This window comes from Octopus sinensis, linkage group LG1, assembly GCF_006345805.1.
Source record: "Octopus sinensis linkage group LG1, ASM634580v1, whole genome shotgun sequence".
NCBI lineage: Eukaryota > Metazoa > Mollusca > Cephalopoda > Octopoda > Octopodidae > Octopus > Octopus sinensis.
In genome coordinates, this window is record NC_042997.1 from 73525971 (window position 1) to 73544726 (window position 18756).

General features: G+C 33.7%; 1 protein-coding gene across 3 annotated transcripts in view; it reads left to right on the forward strand.

Moving 5' to 3' along the window:
- Nucleotides 1-18756, forward strand: part of LOC115213353 (neuropeptide Y receptor type 2-like) — a 365606-nt gene that overhangs the window by 983 nt on the left and 345867 nt on the right. The window lies entirely within an intron of this gene.

Genomic DNA, 18756 nt, shown 5'->3' on the forward strand with positions numbered 1-18756 from the left:
AATGCTTTGCAGTGTTAAGACTTTGCGATTTGAGTTCAAATCCCGTCGTAATTAACTTTGTCATTCTTTCGAACTCGATACAATAAAGTAGCAATCTACAAGGGTAGATTTAATTGACAAGCCTTTTACCCCAAAGTTTTCTTCTGCCTACGGTAGAAACAAATACCGGCTGTCTATATATTTGGAGTTTAAATATTTTCGAATATTCTTTGTTTCAAACATCTTTCCAGTGTTAATAAAATAAACAGCAGTACAATCTTAGGAATTATTAGAGTGGCAGTGTTCTTAGAGCATCAATCCCCGATGAGGTTACGTTAGTTTTGTATACTTTTAGGACAAAATAAGGTGCTGGATTCGCTATAATAAACCAAAATATGTGTTATTGTATATAACTTGCATATTGATAATATCTTTTTCTTACCCTATCTCTCTTTCTTCTTCTCTTTCTCTGTACCCAGATATATATAGGCATGTGCGCGCGCGTGTGTGAGCATGTGTGTGTAATTATTTATCTCTAATTTCTCAGTTTCTTAATTTTCTAACCATACTAAGTTCCACTAAATAACTATAATTTTACTTTATATTATATTTCTCAAATGGATTAATCCCTGTTTGTAAACTTGAATATACCATCATTCTCCTATACTTATCTATTTTACGGGAAAAACTTTTTAAAAATATTTTCTATCATACTGGTGTCTATGTCTGTGCATTTTTAGTAGCTTTTGTTTACTATGTACGATAGTTGGGACATGAAAACTATGTAGCTGATTTTAAATATTATGGAATACAAATAGAAACCAATCTCCGAGTTTGGATTCGTCATTGCATTCTTATCAATTTGTACTTCTATTCGAAGTACAGGAACGATATGCTTACAGGCGCTTCAATATGTCCTGAACTACGTTTTGGAAACATCCTGCAACATTTGTATAGTAGTAATCTAGATTTTCAAACATAAAACTCTTACTCACATAGAATGCGATGTGAACTCAAGAAAAGTTCGAGAGCTAGACTTAAAAATACAAGTACTTAACTTTCTATTTTCCATTCAGAAGCACGTTTTATTAGGTATTATAGTTGATGGCTGCATAGTTAGCAACTTACCTTCAGAATCATGATGTCTTGGTTTCAGTTCTGATGCGAATCATCTTGGGCAAGTTTCATTTTCTATAGTGTCGGATCGCCTCACAGCTGTGAGGGTAGACAGTAAATGCATGCACTGCCGGACAGATTGTAGATGTAACTCTAAAGTACAGCCTTTTCATGCTAATTCTGTCTGAGAATTACATAGAGGATACATGTGTCAATAAAATGCTCAACCATTTACTGGCTACTTCAATGAGTTTGGTATTTAAATTCATCGAGCAACTGAACACCCATGGGGAAAAGTACGGGTCGAAACCCTATTTTTTCAATTTAAGGATTTTATTTTATTTTTGCACTCATTTCTTGTCATAACCAATGATTAGTGGTAATGGATCGGTGAGATCGTGATGTGAGCGTATCTTTCTTGGCTCTTCACGAAGCCTATACAATTACAAAATAGAGAAATACACCGAGTACATGACTGGTATTTTATCAACCGATTTTCAAGGATTGGTAGGCAAAGTTAGCCTCGGCAGGATTTCAACTCAGAGTGCAGAAGGCCACATATAAATATCACAAATCATTATATGCCATGCTCTCATTTTATGATTATATTCTTGAATTTGGCATTTAGCTTATTTAGATCTTGGTATACAAATGATGCTATCTTTTTTGCATTGGTGAACCACCTAAACACCGAAACCTGGTCCTTGCAGTGAATCGATCCATATTTTGCGCCTCTAAGCTCACAATAAAAGTACAATTAAGTAAACCTCTACACACTTTATAGATCGACCCCAGTGCATAACTGCTACATAATTTATTGACCCCGAAAGGATGAAGGGCAAAGTCGACCTCAGTCGAATTTGAACTCAGAACGTAAAGACAGACGAAATAGCGCTAAGCATTTCGCCCGGCGTGCTAACGTTTCTTATTTCTTTACTGCCCACAAGGGGCTACACGCAGAGGGGACAAACAAGGACAAACGGATTAAGTCGATTATGTCGACCCTAGTGCGTAACTGGTACTTACTTAATCGAGCCCGAAAGGATGAAAAGCAAAGTCGACCTCGGCGGAATTTGAACTCAAAACGCATTTCGCCCGGTGTGCTAACGATTCTGCCAGCTCGCCGCCTTCTTAGGGTTTCAAATGTCAGATCTTTTAAATCGAAAATTGTTGAAGAATTATTAACTGCAATTTCCTATTTAACATGATTCCATTTATTTTCCATAGAATATAAGGCAATTATAAATATTCGCATGAGTAGGCGAGGTTTTCAGAATATTGATGTAGGTTCTCAAATTTATGTTTGTTGTGCTTTGAGACATCAAATACAAACTGCAATATAAATGTTTTGCCAATAGATATTACTTTAAACCACTCCTCTTTAGTTCAATTATTACGATCCCTGCATAGAGTAAAAAAAATGGCTGTATGGTTTTGGGGGCTAGCCTTTATTTCTACATTCGACGACTTCTAACTAGTATCTTTGCGCGTACAGTACTGCTAAATATAAATCAGTTTTAGTTAGGGTGAAACGATTTGCTCAATGATAGATGCCTTTCGCTCAGTTGCTTTCTTTCTGAGAGAAACTTCATTGCAACAATTAGAGTCATTAAAAAAATTTTTGGTAAGAATTTCGTAGATTTATATTTGCATTATCTAAAAGGTCAAATAACGATGAAATCAAATAGTAGTAGTTTTTATACACATACATACATACATACATACATACATACATACATACATACATACATACAAATAGATGGATAGACAGATAGAGAGACAGACGGACGAACAGACGGACAGGCAGACAAATTAGCAGCTTTGCTATCACTCTCCCTAACTAAGAAAGTCAAAACTTGCACCGTCTCTACCTTCACTGAGGTAATAAACAACTAGCCAACCTACACTGAAGATATGAAGCAGAAAGTGTAGGACAGAGGAACGAGTGGAGATGGAATGACAGTATCATACATTAAAGTGATGACTTGCTTGAATCGCGAGCTGCTACATAGTCGTTCAGCCTGCTGAAAATTTTAGCTAAATGGCTGTACAATCCCACCTTCCAGCCTTAAATGAAACTTATGTTGAAAAATATACTTCAGTGTATACAAACGGTGGAACAGTCACTACTAGCATCTCATTTTAACAGATATATTTACCAAACTTTCATTACAATATCTTGAAATACTAAGTTTATTCAATAAAATCGCCTTTTGCTTCAACCAGAGCCTCCAGATGACTTCGGAATCTTTTGCAACTCATCTGGACGGTCCCCTTGTTTAAGTTGGTGAATGCTACCATAATCCTTGCCTTCAGTTCATCTTTGGTGTTACATGGAGTTCTGTTGGTCTCTCGCTCAACTCGCATAACACATAATAATTAAGGGGCTTGCAGTATGGGGAGTTAGGTGGCCTGATGTTGGGGTGATGTGGTCGCAGAAATTGTCTGACAGCCATGGCTGGGTTATCCTGCTTGTGCAGCATGGTGCAGAGTCCTGTTACCAAACATAAGGCTTTCCAGCAGCCACCTTCTTGACCCAGGGCAGCACTACCTCCTTCAGAAAATTGATGTGGGCCTCTGCGTTGAGTGTGAGGCCGTGTGGAAAGATGAGGCATAACGTCGCAATCACTACTGATCACTCCAAACAACATGATGTTGACTGGATGTTTGGTTTTGATCAATCTCGGTGCATGTCTTCATATTGCACTGTCCTCAGATGTCGTTTCCAAATCTCTGTCAGAGTGATTTGCGTCATGATTTTGTTTTTCTCAAAGACGGAGACCAACTGACCCAACTATACTGTGTAGTTGACAAACTCAAAAACAAACCATGCGCATGCACAAAATAAAAAACCCTAAAATGGCAACTTTACCCATCGCACAATGTACATATATATATATATGTGTGTGTGTGTGTGTGTGACCGCGTGTGTACCGTTGGCGATTTTTTTTCCTCCGTCTTCCCTTCTCTGGATCTTTCCTTTTCCTATGTTTCTGACGAAGAGCTCCGCTGGAAACGTTGAACACTCCTTCTTCCCTTCCTTCCTGAGCGTCCAATAATACTATATTTGTTCCACGTCCTCGCGTTGTTGTGTTTTCTCTTTGTGTTTTCATTTTTGGATTAACTTTAAATATATATATCAAAATCAGCAACAGGATGTCCAGAGGTGATGCATTATCTCCGTTTCAAGCGGCTCCATTTAATTGAACAATGCAATCATCACTTCAATTTCAATGCAGGGCTATCCTCAGCTGCATAAATAGATAAATAGAATATTTCTTTAATCAATCGGACATATTTGTGTAATTTTACATAAATTTTCTCAGAGGGTAAGGAGGCAGACGGAGTCCATGTTGTTGTTACTTCTTCTAAGCTGCATAGACAAGAGCATGAACTTATGAAATATATATATTATATATATATATATATATATATTATATATATATATATATATTTCATATATTTCTATAAGAAATACATATATATATATATATATATATATATATATATATATAATATATATATATATTTGTAAGCCTACTACTTATTCTATCGGTCAGTTATGCCGAACCGCTAAGTTACGGGGAAGTAAACACACCAGCGCCGGTTGTCAAGCGACGTTGGTGGGACAAACACAGACACAGACACACACATATATATATATATATATATATATTCATATATATATATATATATATATATTCATATATATATATATATATATATATATATATATATATATATATATATATATATATATATATACATGAACACATATACGACAAGCTTCTCTTAATTTCCGTCTACCAAATCCACTCACTAGGCATTGGTCGGCCCGAGGCTATAGTAGAAGACACTTGCCCAAGGTGCCACGCAGTGGGATTGAACCCAGAAGCATGTGGTTGGTAAGCTACTTACAATACACCCACTCCTACGCCTATATATATATATATATATATATATATATATATATATATATTATATATATATATATATTTACATTATTTACATTTGACTGATATTTGTCCCCATCTTGTTTGTTGTTGACACAACATTTCGGCTGATATACACTCCAGTCTTTAGCAGGTGTCTCGGGGAAATTTCGAACTTGGGTTCTCATTCCTAAGGTATTTTCCGATGTTGTTGTTGTTGTTGTTGTTGTTATTATTATCATTATTATTATTATTATTATTATTATTATTATTATTATTATTATTATTATTATTCAGGTCAGTGCCTGGAGTCGAACTCGGAGTCTTGGGGTTAGTAGGTCCCCGCTCTTAACCACTACGCCATATAACCACTACAGCATATGCCTGTGGGCATAGAGCAGGGGCTTCTAACTCCAAGATTCCGAGTTTGATTCCAGGCAGTGAGCTGAATAATAATAATCATAATAATAATAATAATAATAATAATAATATAATAATAATAATAATAATAATAGCAATGATAATAATAACAACAACATCGGAAAATACCTTACGAATGAGAACCCAGGTTCGAAATTTCGTCAATGCACCTGATGAAGGTCGGAGGGTATATCAACCAAAACGTTGTGTTAACAACAAACAAGGTTAGGACATAGATCGAATATAAATAATGTACATCCTTCCTCATCTCTTAAATATAGAAATGTAATATATATATATTTGATATATATATATATAATATATATATATATATATATTTCATATAAATATATGATATATGTATATATATGTGTGTGTGTCTATGTATGTATGTATGTATGTATGTATGTATATGAAGTCTATGTATATATATATATATATATATATATATATATATATATATATATATATATACCCAAAAAATGTAATTGACCTCGATATTATGTAAATAGTGGGATTTATTTCTAACATAATATGTGACAATTATTCGGTTGCTATGATAAACCCTTTTGTCTTAATAATGGTCATTTACATAGTAATTTCCCTTTGCTTAACTGTCATTTTCATAGCATATTTTAAATGCTTGATAACTGAACAGATGCCGGTGCACGTTTCCGCTCCGATATCCGAAACTCGGTGGTTTATCATGGCAACCGAATAATTGTCACATATTATATTAGAAATAAATATATGTCATATATATATATATATATATATATATATATATATATAATGATAAATATCAGAGTGAGTTATCAACAGTAGCAGAAACACATCGTGATGTAAATATGCCATTTGAATATGGCTAACCCCTAAGGGTGGATGCTACTGTAATTTTTAGCCCCAGGAAGACATCTCCTCCAGCTGGCTATAGACACACTTTCTGTGCCCTATCAGTATTTGCAAAGGGAAGCCATCCTTCCCGTCTTCAAATGATACACACGAACTCGAGTTTCAAGGTATTGACCTATCATCAGCGTGTGGCAATCACAGTTGTCGATAGGAAAGAGGTTCTCTTTACAAATACATATACTTTTTCCAGTGTTCAGTGACACTGATATTGAAAAAGTGAAATCAAACAATGATAAATATCAGAGTGAGTTATCAACAGTAGCAGTTGGCATATTTACATCACGATGTGTTTCTGCTACTGTTGGATTTTGTTCAAGTAATGCCTCAAGGAGCTTATCATGAAACATAACTGGTTACCCTGTTCGATCTTCATCTTCAAGGCTGAAATCTCCACTTCTGAATTTTGCAAAACATCTTCTGCAAGTTCTTTTATTCAAGCATTCTTTCCACTAAAGTGAGTGCATGTTTCGAGTCGCTTTGGCTCCAGAGTTTCCTTTTTCGTACTCATAAAGCATTATGTGCCTCAAATATTCTTTGGATACTTCCATGTTTGAGGGGTTTTAATGAACGTAATATTAATTCTATTATCCTGCAAAATAATATTTATAATATTTAATTAGTTTAAATGTACAGAAATGGCTAAAAATAATTTTTAATGCCTGAAGACATTCTAAAATACTATTGAATTTCGCTCAATTTTGAAAAAGGTAAAATCGGATAGAACGCATGGGATGAGCTTTATATATATATACATAGTCAATAATAATAAGGGTAAGATTAATTAATTAGTAATTGATAATTTTACCAAGCAGTGTTCAGTATGTAAAAGGACCATTTACAGTATATTTAAACATTAATTTATAAGTTAGGGTTCAGCAAAAAAAAATTACTTTACCACATAGCGAACTTTTAGAAACAGCAGCCAAAGAATTTAGCTATTTCTCCTACTATAAGAAGAGTCTCCCAGACAATGTATACTCAAAAACAATTCACGTAGGCATAGAGGGAAAAATAACGAAATTTATATTTGAGAGCACTAAAAATCGAACGTACCCGTCTGATTTGAGTAAATTTAACGAAATCTTGGGCTGATGAGAGGAATTTTGGAATAGGTATGTATTTATAACATCTCTATATCTAACTAACCCAGAAACGCGTTCTCAAGTAATCGATTTATGGGTGATCTTTCGTTATTTTTCCCTCTATGCCTACGTGAATTGTTTTTGAGTATACATTGTCTGGGAGACTATTCTTATAGTAGGAGAAATAGCTAAATTCTTTGGCTGCTATTTCTAAAAGTTCGCTATGTGGTAAAGTAAATTTTTTTTTGCTGAACACTAATTTATAAAGTAAAGTTTAAATATACTGTAAATGGTCCTTTTACATACTGAACACTGCTTGGTAAAATTACTAATTACCAATTAATTAATTTTACCCTTATTATTATTGACAATATAATTATCTCCCTGATAATAAACTACAGATCCTTCTGTAAGAATTTGTTGCTCTATAACTCACGTGGGTGGACAAGGGAGGATGTAAAGCCTCATTCGTACGTTTTGAATTCGTTAGTACTGGAGGTCGAAGGTGGTTCGTCTGGGGTTACTCAAATCAGACGGGTACGTTCGATTTTTAGTGCTCTCAAATTTAGATTTAACGAAATTTTGGGCTGATGACAGGAATGTTGGAATAGGTATGTATTTATAGCATCTCTATATCTAACTAACCCAGAAACGCGTTCTCAAGTAATCGATGTACGAGTGATCTTTCGTTAGTTTTTCCTCTATGCCTACGTGAATTGTTTTTGAGTATACATTGTCTGGGAGTCTCTTCTTATAGTCGGAGAAATAGCTAAATTCTTTGGCTGCTGTTTCTAAAAGTTCGCTATGTGGTAAAGTAATTTTTTTTGCTGAACCCTAATTTATAAATTAATGTTTAAATATACTGTAAATGTCCTTTTACATACTGAACACTGCTTGGTAAAATTATCAATTACTAATTAATAATCTTACCCTTATTTATTTTGACTATGTATATATATATATATATATATAGATATATATATATAAAGCTCATCCCATGCGTTCTATCCGATTTTACCTTTTTCAAAATTGAGCGAAATTCAATAGTATTTTAGAATGTCTTCAGGCATTAAAAATTATTTTTAGCCATTTCTGTACATTTAAACTAATTAAATATTATAAATATTATTTTGCAGAATAAAAAAATTAATATTACGTTCATTAAAACCCTTCAAACATGGAAGTATCCAAAGAATATTTGAGGCACATAATGCTTTATGAGTACGAAAAAGGAAACTCTGGAGCCAAAGCGACTCGAAACATGCACTCACTTTAGTGGAAAGAATGCTTGAATAAAAGAACTTGCAGAAGATGTTTTGCAAAATTCAGAAGTGGAGATTTCAGCCTTGAAGATGAAGATCGAACAGGGCAACCAGTTATGTTTCATGAAAAGCCCCTTGAGGCATTACTTGAACAAAATTCTACATTATCAGTTGACATCTGCTCTTCTCTCCATTCTCGCTAACTCATTTCCCTCTTTTTTGGATAGACATGTGACTGGTGACGAAAAATGGATCTTGTATCGAAATTTTAAATGTCGTAAACATTGGCTTAGTAAAAGGGAAAAAGCTCAACCACAACCGAGAAGGGAACTATCTTATGGGATTGCAAAGGAGTAATTCACTTTCAATTGTTACCAACTAATGCAACAATCAATGCTTAAGTCTACTGTGAGCAATTAGAGCAGCTAAACCAAGCTTTGAAGAAAAAAAGACCCACTTTAGTGAATAGAAAAGGAGTAATATTTCATCAGGACAGTGCGCGACCCCTCACCTCAAAGATCACGGAAGATCAAAGAGCTTGGTTGGAAAAAAATTCCTCATCCACCTTATTCTCCCGACCTTGCTCCTTCAGAGTACCATTTGTTTCGTAGTTGACAGAATCATTTGGGCGACATAACTTTCGCAAGGAGGTTGAAACTGACATTTGAGAGTTCTTCGCTTTGAAAACAAAAGAGCTTTTCATTGATGGGATTAAAAAGCTTGTAAGTAGATGGAAGGAAATCATAGATAATCAAGGAAAGTACATTGATGATTAAATTTCAATTAAATATAACATTTGATCACTTGTTTTCTTTATTCAAAATTCGGACCGAACTTATGGGATGACCTGATATATTTATAATTTTAAAATAATTTTATCATAAAAAACATTTTAGTACCGTTTTCAGTCTTTGAGACATTTTGAACTCTAAGTAGGGAAAAGTATTATATTTTGGAAAAATTAAATGAAAAGCAGGCCATGATACTCCTGACTGATGACGAGCAAAGACACAGAAACTAGTCTCTGAATGCAGGCTTAGCTGGCTGGGGGTGCTTGTCTCCCTCCTTTATACGTAAGGACACAGGAAATGTGTCAAGGCCGACAGGAAGCGTTGATGCTTCCTAGGTCTAAATAGCAGTGGTGTTATTCCCTTCATGAGACTGTCACATTAAGTTGACACTATATAACTACTCTAAATTAAAAGTGTTTTAAAAGAATATTTGCATAGTATTCAAATACAAGGGGCATTTTCTTTGTTTCTGTCTGTCTCTGTCTCTCATTTGTACTCTTGTGGTTTCGAGGTCACTGTATATTCTTGGGAGAGAAGGAGAAGAAGAAGAAGAGGAAGAAGAAAAAGAAGAAGAAGAAGAAGAAGAAGAAGAAGAGAAAGTATAAAAGAATGCGGGAGTGATATGGGAGTAGTAGGATGTTAAATGATCAAGTGCCCTGAAAGTGGCTTGTGGATGGTTGTAGTGATTGAATTCTTCACGTATCTCTTTTGAATGTATTGTTTTTAATAGTTGCGTGTGTGTTATTCTAAGCAGCAGTAGTAGTAAAGTAAGGATGGAGGTGGCGGAGAGGAAGAAGTTGAAGAAGGAGAAGGGGGAGAGAAAGAATAATAAAAAATGCAGGAGTGGTATGATAGTAGTAGAATGTTAAATGGTCAAGAGACCTAAAAGTGGGACGTTGTAGATTATTGTAGTGATTGATATTGTTTTTAATGAATTCTTGAGTATCTTGTTTGAATGTATCATTTTTAATATTTGCGTGTGTGCTATTGTAAGGTGGTGGTGGTGGTGGTGGTGGTGGTGGTGGTGGTGGTGGTGGTATATATATATCTATCTATATATATATATATATATATATAAACACATACACAAACAAATATATATATATATATGCATATATGAAATATACTCAATCAGAATTTTAGGAAGAATTTTCACGTAAGTGATTGTTAAAAGCAATCCTGATGCCGACTGGGTTTAACCAAATATATTTGGTTAAAGATCATCAGTATAGGAAGATCATCAGTATATATGTGTGTAAACAGACCATAAAATTAAAAAGTCAATAAAAGAAAAATGGAGAAGAAAAATTTTTACATTCCTAGGTTTCTTTTATTTGTATTTTAATTGTAAATATAATGAAAATTAAAAGATGAAAATATATACCTATAATAGTATAAAAGGAACCGCTTCGACCAACATATATAACCCTTATATATATATATATATATATATAAGGGTGAAAAGGAACACACGAGTTGATATATATGAAAAAACAAGTCAAAAATAGAAAATGCTAAAATAATTTTATAGTGAACATTTCAGTACCGGTTTCGGTCATTTTGAGACCTTTTCAACTGTAACGATTAAATAATTAAATTTTGAAAAATTAGAAGAAAAGTTTTTTTAAAAGAATATTTCTATAGTAGTGTTCAGATTTAAGTGGCATTCTGCCTTTCTCTGACTCCCTTGTTTGCACTTGTGTGTCGGAGGTCGTTGTGAGTTCTTGGTAGGGTAGTAGAGGAAGAAGGCTGGTGAGGAAAGGGGGGTGGGAGAATCTGGGAGTGCCCTGATGGTCGTATTTTGAATGGTCAGTGGCGGCTGGCAGTCTCAGTTCAATTCAGGAGAATATTTATATTGACAGGCTTGTTTATAGAATTAGCGTAGGTGTTATACTAAAAAACATTAGTGATAAAGTTAAGGGGTAGGGGGTGGAGAAGTAGAAGAAGAAGAAGAAGAAGAAGGAGAAGGAGAAGATGACGATGATGGTGATGGTGGTGATGATTATGACGACGATGATGATGATAATGATGATGATGAAGAAGAAGGAGGAGAAGGAGAAGATGGTGGTGATGATGGTGGTGATGATGATGACGACGATGATGATGATAATGATGATGATGAAGAAGAAGAGGAAGAAGAAGAAGAAGAAAAAAACCGAGAAGGGAGAATATGAATCGGTGTAAGTATAGCTATGAAGGGGCTGATTAGTAATGGATTCTATGGAGTGTAATATTTGTGTGTGTAAAAAAATATATATACACACACAAATATTACACTCCATAGAATCCATTACTAATCAGCCCCTTCATAGCTATACTTACACCGATTCATATTCTCCCTTCTCGGTTTTTTTCTTCTTCTTCTTCTTCCTCTTCTTCTTCATCATCATCATTATCATCATCATCGTCGTCATCATCATCACCACCATCATCACCACCATCTTCTCCTTCTCCTTCTTCTTCTTCTTCTTCTTCTTCTTCTTCTTCTACTTCTCCACCCCTACCCCTTAACTTTAGCACTAATGTTTTTTAGTATAACACCTACGCTAATTCTATAAACAAGCCTGTCAATATAAATATTCTCCTGAATTGAACTGAGACTGCCAGCCGCCACTGACCATTCAAAATACGACCATCAGGGCACTCCCAGATTCTCCCACCCCCCTTTCCTCACCAGCCTTCTCCCTCTACTACCCTACCAAGAACTCACAACGACCTCCGACACACAGTGCAACAAGGGAGTCAGAGAAAGGCAGAAGGCCACTTAAATCTGAACACTACTATAGAAATATTCTTTTAAAAAAACTTTTCTTCTAATTTTCTAAATTTAATTATTTAATCGTTACAGTTGAAAAGGTCTCAAAATGACCGAAACCGGTACTGAAATGTTCACTATAAAATTTTGTTAGCATTTTCTATTTTTGATTTGTTTTTTCATATATATATATATATATATATATATATATATATATATATATATATATATATATATACATATATATATAACATATATATATATATATATACATATATATATACATATATATATATATATATACATATATATACATATTATATATATATATATATATATATATATATTATATATATACATATATATATATATATACATACATATATATATATATATACATATATATATATATATTATATACATATATATATATTACATATATATATATATATATATCTATATATATATATATATATATTATATACATATATATCTATATATATATATACATATATATATATATATATACATATATATATATATATATATAATATATATATATATACATATATAATATATACATATATATATATATATATAATACATATATATATATATATATATACATATATATACATATATATATATATTATACATATATATATATATATATATATATATATATATATATATATATATTATTATATATATATATATATTCAAAGACATTGAAAGACCCTGGAATAAGTAACTCCCAGATTAAATGGAAAATTATTTCTAAAGCCCAAAAATGCGGAGGACGGGGTATCAAATGTGACCTCTGTATTACTGTAAAATTAAACATTATACAATCAACAAATATATCCTAAACATTAGGGACGAGAACGTCTCTCCTGGCATATACAAGCAACATTTTACACTCAAATATTTCAAAGAAGAGCCACCATCTGCGACAGTAATCCCAGTAGGATATCCCCTTTCCTAAACGTGAAATGGGAATACACATAGTACACAAACTCCACACATAGTAGAAATATTCTCCGCTGAAGAATTACCTCAGCACAAAAGTATACATCCACCATGCTCAGAACGAAAACAAAATAATGCAAATAAATTGACCCCACTGCAACTTCTCCAAAATACAAACATCCAAAAGATGCAACGCGAGAGTAACGTCCCTTGATTCATTGATTCATTGTTTTATTCCCATGAATTCACGAGAATCTCCCAGAACTCTACGAGGTTGTGTTTTCCGAAATGGAGGCGAACACCTTTCTTCATGTGATTAGCTTCAAAAATTGCTAATACACCAGGATATTTTCTTACTTTTCTTATCATAAAACCAACGGTAGCCTTAATTCCCAAATAAAAAAATATATACATATATATATATATATATATATATATATATATATATATATTTTTAAAAAAAACTCCGCCGGTTACGACGACGAGGGTCCCAGCTGATACGATCAACGGAACAGCTTGCTCGTGAAATTAACGTGCAAATGGCTGAGCATTCCACAGACACGTGTACCCTTAACGTAGTTCTCGGGGATAATCAGCGTGAAACAGAGAGTGACAAGGCTGACCCTTTGAAATACAAGTACAACTCATTTTTGCCAGCTGAGTGGACTGGAGCAACGTGAAATAAAGTGTCTTGCTCAAGGACACAACGCGTCGCCGGGAATCGAACTCACAACCTTACGATCATGAGCCGAATGCCCTAACCACTAAGCCACGCGCCCTCACTATACATACATACATACATACATACATACATACATACATATAATGGAACAAAAAGGCAATAGAGAACAATAAAATATTCGGACAGGTAGACGATACAAAGTCGGACAGACGAAACAGCAATTAGGACAGGAAAAAAAGACGACTCATTCCTGGCCTTCTTTCATCAGTCAAATATACCAGAAGTCATTTCTGTTTCGGGCAGTTACACTTCAGACAGTTCGATTTGATTGCCCTCCAAAAAGTCTGAGCTAAGAGCATTAGCTTTTTTTTCTTTGTAAGAAAGCTAGCGAATGTGTTCGGCAACAAAGACAAAGAACGAAGAACATGGTACGCAATTACAAATATAAACAACAGGAAAATAACAAGTGTCTTTCGACTGAGAACGAATCAAATTGAGTTGGCGTGTATGATGAAGTGAAAGCCTAAAGGCAGGAAAATATGAGAGGTGTTGGCGGTCGGCAATCAGGCCAAGAAAGATCATGGCTGGCTGGACACCGGTCACATGGAAGGAGGAGAGAGGGGTAGGGGCAGCGGAATGGAGGGGTTAGAAAAAATCAGAGCCATAGGGAAAGGAACAAGAGAGATAAGCGTTGGGAGTTGAAGAGAGGGCCAAGAAATATGTGTGAGAGAGAGAGGGGCAAGAGAAAGATAGAGTAAGAGTCGTACAAAATTTAGATACATATCTACTATAAGGTGGGCACACGTGTATACATACGCCGCTATTTGTATATTTAAATATAAAAAATGACTTTCGACTGAGGGCGAATCAAATTCAACTGGCTTCTATGAAGTGAAAGCCTGAAGTCAGGAACATAGATGGACATAAGAGACAGAGAGAGAGGTGGAGGGAAGAATAGACAGAGATAGACAGACAAGCAGGCCGGCAGACAGACAAGCAGGCAGGTTGATTATATTCTCTAAACAAATTATTTCTTTTTAAAAACTGTAATTTTGACTTTGATGTATTTCGCACAACTGTTCTCTTAAGCTTATAGTTTTAAGGTAAAGTTAAGAAATTCTTCATATCTTCCATAATCGGTATTTTGGCTTTTGTTCTAAGTAAATAACCGAAGATATATTTCAACGTATTTCAGATACAATTGTTTTCAATGATTTTAGTTTTATAAATTCTCAGTCGTAGATAAACTTTGGAATTTGCCCTCGTACATTTGCTTTCAATACAGGCCCCATCTAATTGATTAAGCAATATTATAAATATAAATATTATAAAAATTTTTTTGCTTTAGCATTGATGTAGTAACGTATGAAGTACACAACGTTACAGTAGTTGAGTTGTAATTGAGCTTATAATTTAACCAGCCCAATATTTTTGTTGTTTTTTAATGTCGAAATTCCACTATTATTCTCTTTATAAATCAAACAATTTGATGGTGTTTGGAATTTTTCCACATTTTATAAGTATCCCGCATTTCTAATCACTCGCGTACGGACTTTTTCTAAATGTATTTTTTTAATCCATGTTTTATGCAAAGTCTTCTACTCACACCCTCGTCGTATCTTCGGAGCACCAGCCACGACTAATTTCATTTTTCTTGTTAGTTTCTGTAGTGTTCTAATATTCCAATTTTGAAACATTTAAGTGAAGAGATGGGAGTACGAAATTTTTATTCTAAAAATGCGTAATTCAAGTATCTCAAAATGTGCAAGATATTTAGAACAACCAAAATTTGATTAGAGTTAAATCAGTCCCTTTTGTCAAGTAATAAATGTTTGTTTCTTGCTTATGTATACTTCGTTTGGTTTAAGAGCTACTATTTGTAATACAACTAAAAATATAAAAAGGAGTCAGTATTTTGTGCTTGAGCTATAGATGGGACCCATTCGTGACAGGTTGTCATCGCTGCCTCATCAATTTATTGAATAAGATATACTCAGTATGTTCAACAGGAAATAACCGTCCACAATTAACCTATATGATAGAATTAACAGTTCATTGAGCATAGTTATCACAACAGTAAATAAAATCAAGGTACATGCTTTCAATTTCCCACTGTTTGATCAGCTCTGCACTGAGAATGATAAAGATTTTAAATGTTTGTTGTTGCATACAGAATTTCGAAGACTGTCAAAGAGAAACTACCTGAGAAGTTTTTATTTCCTTTTTAAAATAGACGTTGAATTCAGACTCTTATTCTCTTAATAATGATGAACTAAGAAACATCAAGTATGACATTGCTTGTATGGCAAATATATTCACAAATTTCAATGAAGTTAATTTAAAGCCAAAACCCACAATGAGGTTAAGCTCTATCAATGTACAATTAGCCCTTTTGATGTTTCTGTCCATGTTAAAGAGTGATTCAAATATAACATAAAATGTTATTAGTTTTTCCAGTTTCCGAGTCTCTCTCAATTGGAGAAGAAAAATTGCACACCATAAGATGACTTTCAAGTCACACTTGGTTGAGCTGCACAGAGGAACGTCTGACAGATTTGAGGATGTCTATTTTTGCTTAAAATAACAGTCTGAGTGATTAATCTACTCCTAGATATTAATATTTTGACAAGCATAATGGAGGAAGAACTTATTTACCTTCAAAATGACATTAAAGTGATACTAAAGTGTATATGTGTGTGTGTGTGTGTGTGTGTGTGTGTGTGTGTGTGTGTGTGAATGCATATATAAAACAAGATGATGTGATAAGCAGGCTATAATTTTCAAATGACATCTGTTTCCGTGCGGTGGCAACACTTGCAATTTGGTGAGTTTTCATTCTCATACCATTACATAAAATTATTTTATAAATTATTATATAAAGAATCCTGATCCAGCAACTTCATCAAGTAGGTTGCTTTCATAGCGCTGCTGGCTCACATTCAGTTTCCTCTCTTTTATGTGCTTTTGCTTTCTTTCTTTTCCGAGTAGTTCATAGATTCAAGGTGACACAAGCTACAAATACTGAAAAAAATATAAATATAGTAACAGCAAAATAAAAAGTAAAAATGCCAATTTCGAAACAAATAACCAATCTCATTATTGGATAGAAAAATCCCAAATAAATGTTTAAATGCAGATCGAAACTAACATCCTGTCTTTTTTATTCTAGTGTGATCTCGTCCCTTTTCTGTCTTATCTGCAAGTGTTTTGCTTCAAATGACCCATTATTATGACTTCCAGCATTATATCCACTCGTCTGTGTATTCACTCTAAAAACTTAATTTCATTTATTCTTTTTCGAAAAAATCATCTTTTTGACAGTCAACAAGATTCTTATCTTATATAGAGATTTATTCACCTTTAGCCATTTATACATATTGACGTCCATTCACACACGCACACACACAACGACATACACACTGATACGGACATTTATGCATATATACTTTTATCTTCTAGATCTATATACACACTATTTTTACACCTACACATCTGCAGAACTCACATACTTACAAAGATAGGTAGGTACCTACCAACTATTGGCAATTCTTCTCGTTTTCTGTCGTTAAATCAATACTTTTACTTACACATATTCCTTATACTTTTCTAAATTTTCTAAATGTGTATTATATAAACGTATATATATATATATATACACACACACACACACACACACAATTCAGGGTCGCGAGTGTAGGAATTTAGTGATCGTCCAAGACAGATACCTTCTTTCAAAACCCTAAAGCGTATTATCCAACACACTTCGAAACAAGAATATTGCACGATATCTACAGATCGATCTATATTTGTCTAATTGCGTTCAGCCCCAATTTCAAAGCGCGATTGCATAACTACTACACTACCTTTCGATCAGAGGCTAGGGATAATTGTACTCCTTTGTCTAGGCTAATCCACTCAGTGGATCACGATATCAAATGTTCCATTGTTAAACACGCTAGACCATATAACGGATATAGTAACAAGTGTGCACTCTGTATTGCTGAAGTAAAAGCTATTTTGCAATATAATGGTTGCTTTAATAAACATAGCAGTCAACATCAATTATGTCATTTATATAAAAATAAATTCCCCTACTGCAACTGTCCAAACCTTTAGTCTATTTAACCTCCCTTTAATTCCTGGTTTTGTAACTTTGTCATATACTTCCTCTAGAATATTTTCTCGTAATATATCTTCTATATTTTTAGGAATCTTCTTTGTACGACGAATCGTAACTTTTCGGTATTCTGACTATTTATTCCTTCGTTAAAAATTTTAAACCATTTTATATTTCTTTAATCTATTTTTATATGTTATTTTTGTTATTTTTTAATTTTATTCTTACCATCATTTACATACGCATCATCTCCATCAAAGTAATATACATGTAGTGTTATATATATATGAGTATAGGAATGAATGTGTGTATATATATTTATATAAATATATACATATGCGTATATTTGCGTTTTTATGTGTTTGTGCGTGTGTGTGTATATGTGTGTGTGTAAGTGAGTGTGAGTATGTACATGTATGCATGTGTATAGACGTATACACTATTTTATATACGTCTCCACCCTACTTTTTTGTTATGTCTACATACATACAAACATACATATATATATATATATATATATATATATATATATATATATGTATGTATAGGCTTAGGAGTGGCTGTGTGGTAAGTAGCTTGTTTACCAACCACATGGTTCCGGGTTCAGTCCCACTGCGTGGCACCTTAGGCAAGTGTCTTCTACTATAGCCTCGGGCCGACCAAAGCCTTGTGAGTGGATTTGATAGATGGAAACTTAAAGAAGCCCGTCGTATATATGTACGTATATATATATACATAT